Source organism: Cydia pomonella, chromosome 3 (genome assembly GCF_033807575.1).
Source record: "Cydia pomonella isolate Wapato2018A chromosome 3, ilCydPomo1, whole genome shotgun sequence".
In the NCBI taxonomy this organism is placed as follows: domain Eukaryota; kingdom Metazoa; phylum Arthropoda; class Insecta; order Lepidoptera; family Tortricidae; genus Cydia; species Cydia pomonella.
The window spans coordinates 12526258-12537334 of record NC_084705.1 but is presented as its reverse complement, the minus strand read 5'-3'; the positions used below and the strand labels follow the sequence as shown (position 1 = coordinate 12537334).

Sequence of the window (11077 nt, the reverse complement as noted above, 5' to 3'; positions counted from 1 at the left end):
AGGCTTACCAAAATATTCATAAAAAATTAAAAATGGTGTTTTTAGTAAAAATGTTTTTTCAAGAACCGTATTGAAAAATTGGATTTCGAGGTTAGTCCAATAGAGATTGTTGTTGAATATTCACTTGACAGAACATGGCTGTGTTAATAAATATATCTGTATAATTTGGGCAATTCTCCATGCAGTATCTACAAAACTACGGTAGACAGTTAGACGTCCTTCGTAAAGAGTTTTGTCATCTACATTCAATTGCTTCGCGAAATGTGAACAGTTTTGTAAAACTGAAAACTGTTATATTTGGCGTCTTAAACAGCCTGGAACTGATTCACGATTCAAATGAGCTTTTTCTTTAGTGACGGCCAAGTTTGAACACTAAGTTTTTAAAAGGCAACTTGGCCACTTTAGGCGGTCTTTGTTGTCGGCTCATTTAAAATCAATCGCTGCCATTCCGCCGGAGGGTGGCCGAGCCGAGATTTCGGAGAGAATTCTTAATTAAGCTGGCCGGAGATCCTCTTTAGTTAATGGAGACCCGTCTGAAAGACTTAGAAGGAAAGCAAACGAAAGGCGACATCGAAAAGACCATCCATTAGGTTTCGTAATATTGCAATTCTTAATGAGTATGTTAAGTAACTGTCCTGCATTATCTAGAAGGTTCTAATAATAAGCGAAAGAAAAAGCTCCTTAATATACGCGGGTCTTTATGAGGCGAGTCATTAAAAATAACTGCGGCTGTTACCTGGACCCCGGGTAGTATTAGTAAGTATTTGGGTCCCGGACTTGCATTACATAAATAACTGAATATTATAATAAAAGTATCTTGCCTTAAAACTTCAATTACGAAGTCATAGTAAAGACACGTTAAAAGATAATTAAGACAAATAATTACTTTTTAACAATAGACATTCAAATATTTCTTGGCAATCATGTAAATCATGTAGCGGTAAACCGAGTTTCATTAGTCACTCTGTTCTATACAGGTGTGCCGGATGACACGTGCTGCCTTCACAATCAAAGTACGATCCCTTCCGCCCTCTTCACAAACTTCTTTCACTGGAAAGCAATTTAAACAGCTATTAAACATTCAATTCTATTGATTAAGTATGGTTGATAAATCGAACATTGGAATCACCGCCGTCTGTTTAAAAGGAAATGGATTCGTCTGTAGGCTGATCATTAATCTCGAAGTCTTCAATGGGCAAGTCAGACTAATAACTAGAAGCAAGAAGACTAATTCTGTCAGTGAAGCTAAATTTAAACAGTAAATTATATTCATGAATGAACTAGTTGCAAGTAACCGAAGGAGAGATTAATCATATGTCGGAATAATTGAGAAACAATCTGTTCCCGTTCACGAAGTAAAGGATTCTCTTTAAGGTTGTGCCCAATACAAATGTGCGGTTGACACTGTTAAATGGGCCCAGTATCCCTGACTAATGCCGCTCGTTGTCTAACTTGTCTTAAACTATTGCAAACAGAGCGTTCATACGCCACAGATTAGACAATGGTTACCTAGGCAAAACGGAACTTTCAATATGTTTTGCAAACAATTCCTTTAAAATTAGACACATTTTAAGTCGGAGAAGGAAAGTGGGTGTTAAAAATTGTAGGTACTACTTTTTGGTAGCTACCAGCTCATTTTATAAATGATCCTCGAAGTTTGGAATTTTTAATTAAAGTTAATTACTTTGACGCGAAAATACGAACGTATAAAATAACTGGATATAGTTAATATGTTCGTATGAAGTTAATGCGGCGTAAATATCAATTACGCTACGTATATTGGGAAATTTGGTAACCAGTCGGTGATTGTCTGCGCACTCTGCTCCCCCTGTCGGTTGCATTTTGGCGAATGTTGCTAATTTACTTTTATTATACACTAAAGATAAATATAGGGGGCCAGTCCTTTTGAATAGATGTCGTAAATCTTTGTTGTTATTGTTGTTATATCAAACGCTGTATTTTCATCGATTACTTAATTATGTAGCCCAAAAGCCAATATAAAGATTGCCCTCTCTCTCTCTTTCTGCATAGTTCAAAATATTAAAAAAATAAATTTCATACCCGCAATCTAAAAATAATTAAACTTCAAATTAATTGTTTTAAAAATAACAAAATGTCATAAAAGAGTTTTGTGGATTTAAAAATATATTACAAAGACACAATTTTGTTTTACGCACAATAATTAGAGTGCAATGATGACATCAGTATGATCTATAAATGCTGCAGCTAATTACACAGAGTGACAATGCCTGTTTAATATAAGTGATCACGATATTAGTCATATTATAATGGCATTTATGCTTTATAATAAAAAGCTATGAAAATGTATTGTCATTAGCTACAGCGTCACTTAAATGATTATGTCATTTTGTTTTAATTAGGGTTGGTATATTTTGCTTTGATTAAAATAGTTATTTTGTTCCCGCTGATTGTTAATCGATTTAAACTAGTCCAAATGTTTTATTGGTCATTTTTTCATAGCTACATTGTCATAGTGAGCGTTATAAGGAGGTATAATCGTTTATCGTGTGAACTTTATTATGGGGTCAATTTGGTAACACCTCTTCTGCAACATGCCAATTTAATATACCTAGAGCGCCGTTCAAAATTTTCGAAGAATGTGTTTCTTATTGATTACCTACACCTTACTTACATATATAACAGCGAGAAGAACGAGCGACTGATGTTAAAGTGAAGTCAAATTGATATCAATTTGTAAATTCGACTCGGGCTAAATATCTAAATATCTTTAATCAGTAGATTATATCCGTGTGATTTGGCTAGTAACTAGACTGGTGGGTCTTTTGCCGAACGCCGAGCACCATTTGTTGCATGCGGCAAATGACCTAGGCTTATTGCGCTATTAAGTAGTTACTTAGGATTTAAAATTGCCCAGTAAAGTTATTTTATAATCCTAGGCTATTGCTTTTCAAAGACAAAAGTACTTAATAAAATTACCCAGTCCTTTCGAAAGTACTTTAAAACTCCAAATATTAATAAAATTAACAAATGCAAGAATCACGAGATAAAATACAAATAACTTTTACAGAAAATATATTGTATCTCGAAACTATCAAACATTCAGCATTTTCTCCCCTTTCTGGCAGCACGACGCCGGTTATTGGCTTTTCCTATGGGTACATTATAATGTATGATAAAAAAAAACAGGTGGGAGTCACACTCGCTAAGTATTTTAATTTATTGTTTATATAGTAACTTTTACTTAGTCGGATTAAGGTAGCTAACTAATAGTATAGTATAGTGATCGAACGAGCGAGCGAAGCGAAGTGAAGTTCTTACATTCGACTTGGAACACACGGCTGGCTAGGGGCACGTCCCGGCATTTCGATGTTTTTAGGTTGAACTATCAGAGGATAGTTTGATAGACAATAACTTAAGTAAATTTGTTCTCAATTAAATTAAAATGGATAAATGTGCAGTTAAAGGCATTACATTTTAGTCATAAAATTATGAGCAGGCTTGATCAAGGGGTTATGGAGCTAGAAGAGCCTAGAAGACCAAAAAGCTATTTGTGCAGGATTTTGCTATTCTGGTCATCTTATTTTCAAGAGAGTATAGTCGAGCTAGGTATCAAATAAAAGTGCTCGGTTTACACATTAATAATATTGATTTTTAATTTACGATTTTAAAATAATCACCACGCCTAAAACGAAATTAAATAAACATAATATGGATTTTAGACAAGAAAGATTACGACTTACCACAGATACAGTTTATTTTAATCTCAATGATGTCTTAATTCACTTAATCAGTCAGTTATCGATCATCAGTTTTCGATCCTTTGCCGACTAAGTAGCCATTCAATTGATCTATCTTTTTGGCAAATCGCGAGTTCTCAGTTCGGGGCAAACTACTAGTAGTATAGTAGAGCAGCCGATTTAACGGAGCCACGCCGTTTTATAAAATGTAAAATTTAATTTTTAATTTTATAAAAGGCCCATATTACAAATGCCTTATAGACTGTTTTATAAAACAGTCTATAAGCTATTTGTAATATGGGCCTTGTTACCTGAATCAAAGATTAAAATAAATAAATACGAGTACCTACTTGTCAGTACATTCATACTCAAATGTATACACAAATAGGTTAATCGTACCTAAATTTTTGCCAGTTTCTTAATTTATTCTTAAAGTGGGAATGTGGCCAGCCTTATGGGCACCCTTCCGCAGGGGATAGATCTAGGGGACCTAAGATAGGTGGGTATAAAGTTTCAATTATTTATGTTAATTTATTTACTTCATATTTAATTTTAGTTATAGTTTATAAGTTTTATTATTATTCCTATCAAATAGAACTTTGTTTTCTTAAAGTTACATATTATGAACATCAAATTATAACCCACCTTTTACCACAAAGCCGAATATCCACACGGCAATAGCACGAAGCTTTCTATTCATATCCCATTATACGGGAAACTCGCCCCTTATGCGGTGCGTCGACTGACATGCATTGTACTTCTGATTAATGGTTTACAAAAGCCAATCTTTTACTCGAGGAAAATTGTAAGGCTTCGTGGCTTTAAGTAGAGGAATGTTTTAAAAAAATATTCAGGTGTTTTCACGTTTATTGTGGAACATTTTCGAGAGCATGATCTTTGTAAACTTCGGGACTTGTTGAAAACACAACGAGACTACCTACATGCCAATTCTCACGTACACTGATATTTGAATCATGTCAGTTAGTTATCGCGCGTCTCGCTCGCGCCAATACAATGTGCGAACAAGTATGAGCGAAATGCACGATAACTAAAGGTGACAGTCCATTTCCAACTGCAGCTGCACTACCGTTGCGACATTACTGGTGCGACATTACTGCAGCGGCCGACTGCTGCTGTTTGCGGCGTGCAGTCGCGGCAGCGTTCGTCAGTTGATTGCCAAAGTCAAAGAATAATGTCACTGTCAGACGTATAAATAAAATTACTAATTTACTTATTTGTATTTTTTACGAGAAGAAGTAAGTGACGATAATGCTACATGGTACACGAAAACGAAAAACAGTTTGCCTTTCTACAAAAGTCACATTCAGTCGAAGGCAGCTACGCAATATTATTAAAAAACCAGATATTGTTGGTGATCGTTTGTTTGCCGATTAAATGAATAACAATTTAACTTCAAATTGAAGAAATACAACCAAATTACTCAAATTAAATGAATGCAGAGGAGAAATATTTCTTCACTTAAGGTAAGTTAACATTTTGAAATTATCTTCCCCATCCTCTTGACTAAATGCGTGACCACTGCACACAGCAACCCGACGAGAGCGGGACTCATGTTGCTCGTGATGGATACGGTATGCGCACTTGATCCACTTGCATCACGTGATGCAGCCAAATCCAGCCGGTGGTGTCTGCACGTTTTTAGTGGCCTAGTACCGCCTGGATGTAGAAGTCTGCGATAAACGTCCCCTCAAAAAGCTAGGTAGGCTCTTTTATCCCGGGTTTACTTTATTTTTGCAAAGGGATTCGTGGGCTTCGGAGATGGCGATGCGACAAAATAAATTCTCCAATGCAGTCGTTCAGTGTTAGCAAAATATTACAGGTTTATCTTTCTGAGTTTTCATATTAAACCAATCTTTCATTAGTTACCTAAAAGTAAAGAATAAACGAATAAATTGATTTGTAAGAGCTATAATTACGCAATTTACACTTAATATTGTCCAGTTTCCTATTTCAAACTAAAGCACATATTTAAATCTTATAATCGCTCTTGTGTTGCAGGTGTCCATGGGTGACGGCACTCGTGGTCGTGGCAGATACAGTGTATGACTAGACCATATAAAACTTGATGGGCGAGACAAGAAATCCTTTATGAAGAAAGCTATTTACGTTAGCCAAGGGGCTGATAGAAAGAATATTTAATAAATTAATTGGAATAATAAATATTTTCCTCGTGATGGTGTGATAAAATAAATTCGTGTTGCGCTCTGTAGCAAAGTTTGTATAACCCTCATGCCTTGAAGTCCCCGCAACTGTCAATACAATTTTATTTTAAAACCGCTGTCGCTTCTCTTGTGGTTCAATTTTGTAATTTTTCTTACGTTTGAGTATCCATATGCTACCATGAGGTGTTAAACAACAACTTTGCCTTTTGTATTTCTAGGTAATACAACTGAATTATTGCTTCTTTTATCTCAAAAATGGCTTTGAAATGACAAAGTGAGAAAGTGTCACGATATTATACACCGTGGGCTGGTAAAACCTGATAGTTTTAAAGTTGTATTCTTAATCGCATTTAGAGGCTAAAATATCATACAAATTTTCTGTAATCGGACTTCTTTCAGAGATAATGGCAATTCTTGCGAAAATTTGTTTCTGCTATAACTTTGTGAAAAACGCCTTTTTCGCTGCGGCACTGCCTTTATATGACTTGGTTTAGTCATACCTTCTGACAAACATTACTCAACTAAAAAGAACACTCGCAATTTTGATCTATAGATGAATTAAGAAAACTTTACATCTTCGTTGTAATGTTTTTTTTTTTCGCCCAGATGTAGAAAGAAATAACGTGCTGTGTGCAGAAAATGGCTTTTAAATCGGCTAAAAAAAAACAGAACATTTTTTTTCCGAATTTTACTAAACATTTTTTGATCCTCAGGAATGCGTGGTTAAGATCTGTCGGATTTTACCAACCCACGGTGTATATAATATGATATTACGACACTTTCACATTTTATCACGCCAAATTCACTGTGCCACGGTACTGTCAGCGAGAATTCAGTAATTAATCCTGTTAAATATAAGCGTCACTGAAACTCCTAAGCACGCCTCCAACTCCAGAAGTGATACATGCGCGTTGGCTACCCTTTAAAAACCTGTACACTTCTTTTTTCAAGAACCCCTACTGTAGACCTTCAGAAAAACCTCGGCAGGGAGCTCACACTAAAGCCGGAGCGCCCGCGGGAGGAAATTCCTCTTAAGCCGCACAGTGCGCGACCATTGTTGCCACTAAAAAATGTAATCTACTGTGGTTTCGTAGTATCCTAACACAAATATAGAGGATACAGAGTAAGCTATTTCATTCAAAACATTTTCTCAGTCAAAATTTGGAAAAAGAGAGAAAGAGGAAAGAGAGAGGAAATTGCATACGACCACTCCGTTCAGTATTAGAATCATCATAGAAATATTATGTTGTCACATTTTTATGCTATGTGTACATGATTGTACGATAATGGTTAGCATACCTACATCGATCTTATTCTAACACATAAGTGCGTCCTGTAATTTAGTAGTAGTAGTAGTAAAACTTTTTATTGTACAAAAATGAACACAAAACAGGAAAAAAACACTCATCATTAATACAAAGGTGAACTAGTTTTCCAGTTTTTTCACTATTATTAGTTACCTGATAAATTCATTAAATAAACAGTTCTTTCCTTTTTTCGTAGTTTTCCGAGAACAGCTATAAGCTCGAAAGGGCAAGAACGATAGAGAGCCAAATATACGATTTTCAAATTAAGATTTTCAAGGTAGGCAAAATGAATTTATCAGGAAACATTAAACAAAAACAATAAGAGCAACGCCAAGATACAGAGGAACTACCGCGAAACACAGAAACTATCGGGGTTGTTTATCCGCGGGTGTAATAAACTCCTTATATTGTAGTGGTTATATCCTCTTTGCTTAGAGCTACTAATATCTGTGACCAAAGACATTTCTGTAAAGATTTGACGTGCGGTTTGCAGTTGCGGTCGTATGTACACGAAACACTAAAAATCACCATGCTACGTGCAGTCGGTCTTGTCATCATTTTACTATAGAATTTGACAATAACACTGACGCATTCAGGCCGCTGCAGTAATGTCGGAGCAGTAGTGCAGCTGCGGTCGGAAATACGTTAAAATTACCATATTACGTGCAGTCGGTACCGTCATTGATTTTACTATGGAAATTGACAATAACACCGACACGATCAGGCCGCTGCAGTAATGTCGGAGCAGTAGTGCAGCTGCGGTCAGAAATGGACTGTCACCTTAACTGACATCATTTAGATATCATTCTAATGTCAGTATACTTTCGAATTGGCCCGTAGATGAGCTACGGTTTATTCATATATGTAAGGATCAAAAAATGCATAACTGTCAGAATACAATTATTACGGTACTTCGGCTATAAAATATAAGTATGTATGCCTTTTATTAAATGTATCTAAAATATGTATGTATAAAAAAATCTAAACAATTTGATTTTGAACAGTATAGATTCGGAAATGTTTAATACTCAACTGAGTAACCATAATGAATAATAATATACGCAAGGCATACTAAAACGGCTGTCTCGTAATCTAGTTGGCAGCATCAAAGCTAAGATAATGGAAGCAAAACAACGGTCTAATGCGCCATATTTGGTTTCAGAACAAACAGTGTTGACGCCAGCGCCAACGCCGCCTAGTGTCACATTACTACATGCTGCTGCCAAAAGGTCATGAATAGAACTGACTTGTTTGTACAGCTATTGGGATATCAAAACAGTAGGAAGTTGTGTCTTATACGAATGTATACCTACTTAAATGTATACTAGTATATCACAATAGAACATCTATACGTACTCAACCTCGTATCTCTATATTAGATACGTATATCAGATACGAGTTTGAGTAAGTATAGCGACGATATTTAATACATTTCAGGTCATCGCAGTAGGAATATTATTTTGGTAATTTTCCACTTTTCAGGTTATCGTAGTATCATTGTTTTATGTTCTTTTTTAACAGTGACCAAATGTAAGGTGCATTGGGGTAACTTCGAAAGTGAAGTAATGTTGAAAATCCTGGAAGCGACTTAAGGAAAATATGATTTATAATCAAATATCTGTTATGATTGACATTGGTCAAGGAATTTCTTCATATGCATTGGTATATGAAGAAACTTTGTTCGCCCTTTAATATGCATTGGGATAACTTCGAAAGCGGGGTAATTTTGAAAACCACTAATATCTACAAACTCGAAGCACTGAATACTTCGGCAACATTTGCTACTGAAACGCTTGCCAAGGCATCTTGCTCCCTGTTGCTACAGTCGAAAGTGTTTCTAGTTTTGTAAATATTTGCAATTTTCAAAATTACCCCGCTTTCGGAGGTATCCCAATACAACTTAATGGGCGGACAAAGTTTTTTCACTAGACTTAAATCGACCGGGATATAAACCGTGATGTATTTTTTATATTGTTTTTGAGCTGCCGATATAATCACGGTTTATATCCCGGTCGATTTAAGTCCAGTGAAACTAACCGTAAATCATTCAAACTTGTTAAAGTTTTTTCATATGACAATGCAAATGATGAAATTCTTTGACCAATGTCAATCATAACAAACATTTGATTAACTAACTAATTCATATTTCCCTCAAGTTGTTTCCAGGCACAGAAGGAAAAGTGTCATCAAATTCGAGTTAGTGCTACAAATCATCTCATTTCTTTCACGGTAATCATGTACTTTTTCCCTGTCGTTTCTTTTGCGCTTTTCGGCTTTTTTCTCGGAATCCAACAAAAACTGGCACAGGATTCGTCGGTATCTGCGCTAACAGGAAGTTGGCGACCGGAAGGGCTATCTTTGCGCTTCTCTGAAAGCCTCTGAGGCGTAGTGCTGATGTCGGATTGTAATAAATCATTTCTTAGTCGCGACATGATATTAGCTTCAATATTTTAATGCATTCGTCAGATATAAAGAAATATTTAAATCCAATCTTCAATTTTGACCGCTAATAAAAAGTTTCTACGCTCTACGCTGACCTAAATGTTTAAGTAAATAAAAGATATGATTTTTTTCCATTCATCAAGAACATAACCTAATTGACATATACATATAATAATATTTCAAATATTTCCATACACTATTAAATTGAGAATAGTAACATAACCTAACAAATACAAAATGCAAGAAAACACATGGAATCAAAAAACAATCCACTTAATTATAACACAAATTAAACGATAGATTTTTGTACCTAACAATTTTTTTTTTTAAGTATTAAATTTAGGTCATTACAAGAACATGTTGATCGTTATTCAATAAAATTATTATTCAATAAATTATTTATTTATTATTTATTTTATTATAAACTTACATTAAACAGCTTCTTTATTAAATGAACTGAATACACATTTTGAGAAAGTAACATTCTGGTAATGGTGCGGATTGCAACGGTAAATACTCTGATTCTCGACAAAAACTCGCGGAACGCGGACTAACTGCAAAGATAACTCTGCAGTTTTGCACAAAAGGCGTGCATCTGCATAATCGATGGCTTATTGGCGTTCCCCTTTACTTCTAAATTGCAAATTTTCCACACGATTTCGCTCCACAGAATAAATTTTCAAGTCGGGAATACGAGTAAAACGCCGGAGTCCCCGTTATTTACATTTTCTTTTGGTACATTTTAGTTTAGGGTGTCAGGCTCATGAAGGGAAAGTTTTCAACAAAACACCTTCCGGAATGTATTTTTATCAAACCAAAGTTGGATATTTGACATTCTCGAAGCTGTAGAATTATAACAATTTTAATTTAATAATAATAGTAATAATTCAGTCCCAATACAACCCACTGCTGGGGTACAAGCGCAAGTGCGCTCGTGCGCAAGATGGCGTGATGGGATAGCGTTAAATATCTTCGCGGATGTATGCAGGTTTCCTCACGACATTTTCCTTCACTGAAATGTAGTGGTAAATAGCAAATGACATTCCATAAATATATGACAAGCTTTGAAAAGTTTATTGGTGGATCGCGACCTCCGAATGAAAGTCGCTCGGCTATCACCATTTTTGTTACAATATTTTTTTAAATATTATGGATAAAAAACATATTCACAATTACCATGGTTAAGTATATTTGTTTTTATCGAGGAGGATGTACATAAAGAGCAAATCACTATGGTGCGTGGGTAGATCACAACTAAGGGTACGGCCAGACTCGTACGAAGCACGTCAATTATTCCATGAAGATAGTGCTTGCAAAAGTCCCATAACATCCTGTCTTTTATATTAAGTAAGTAGTAAGTATTTAATGGATGTTAAATGTTTACTTTAAATCGTAAAAGCAATTTTAATAATTCAGAGAGTTGTAA

General features: G+C 35.3%; 1 long non-coding RNA gene across 1 annotated transcript; it reads left to right on the top strand.

Moving 5' to 3' along the window:
• The first annotated feature begins 2238 nt into the window (after nucleotides 1–2238).
• Nucleotides 2239–6249, top strand: LOC133516072 (uncharacterized). The gene is made up of 2 exons (XR_009799170.1): nucleotides 2239–5203; nucleotides 5739–6249. It is a non-coding gene; the product is annotated as an uncharacterized LOC133516072 (long non-coding RNA).
• Nucleotides 6250–11077: the final 4828 nt, after the last annotated feature.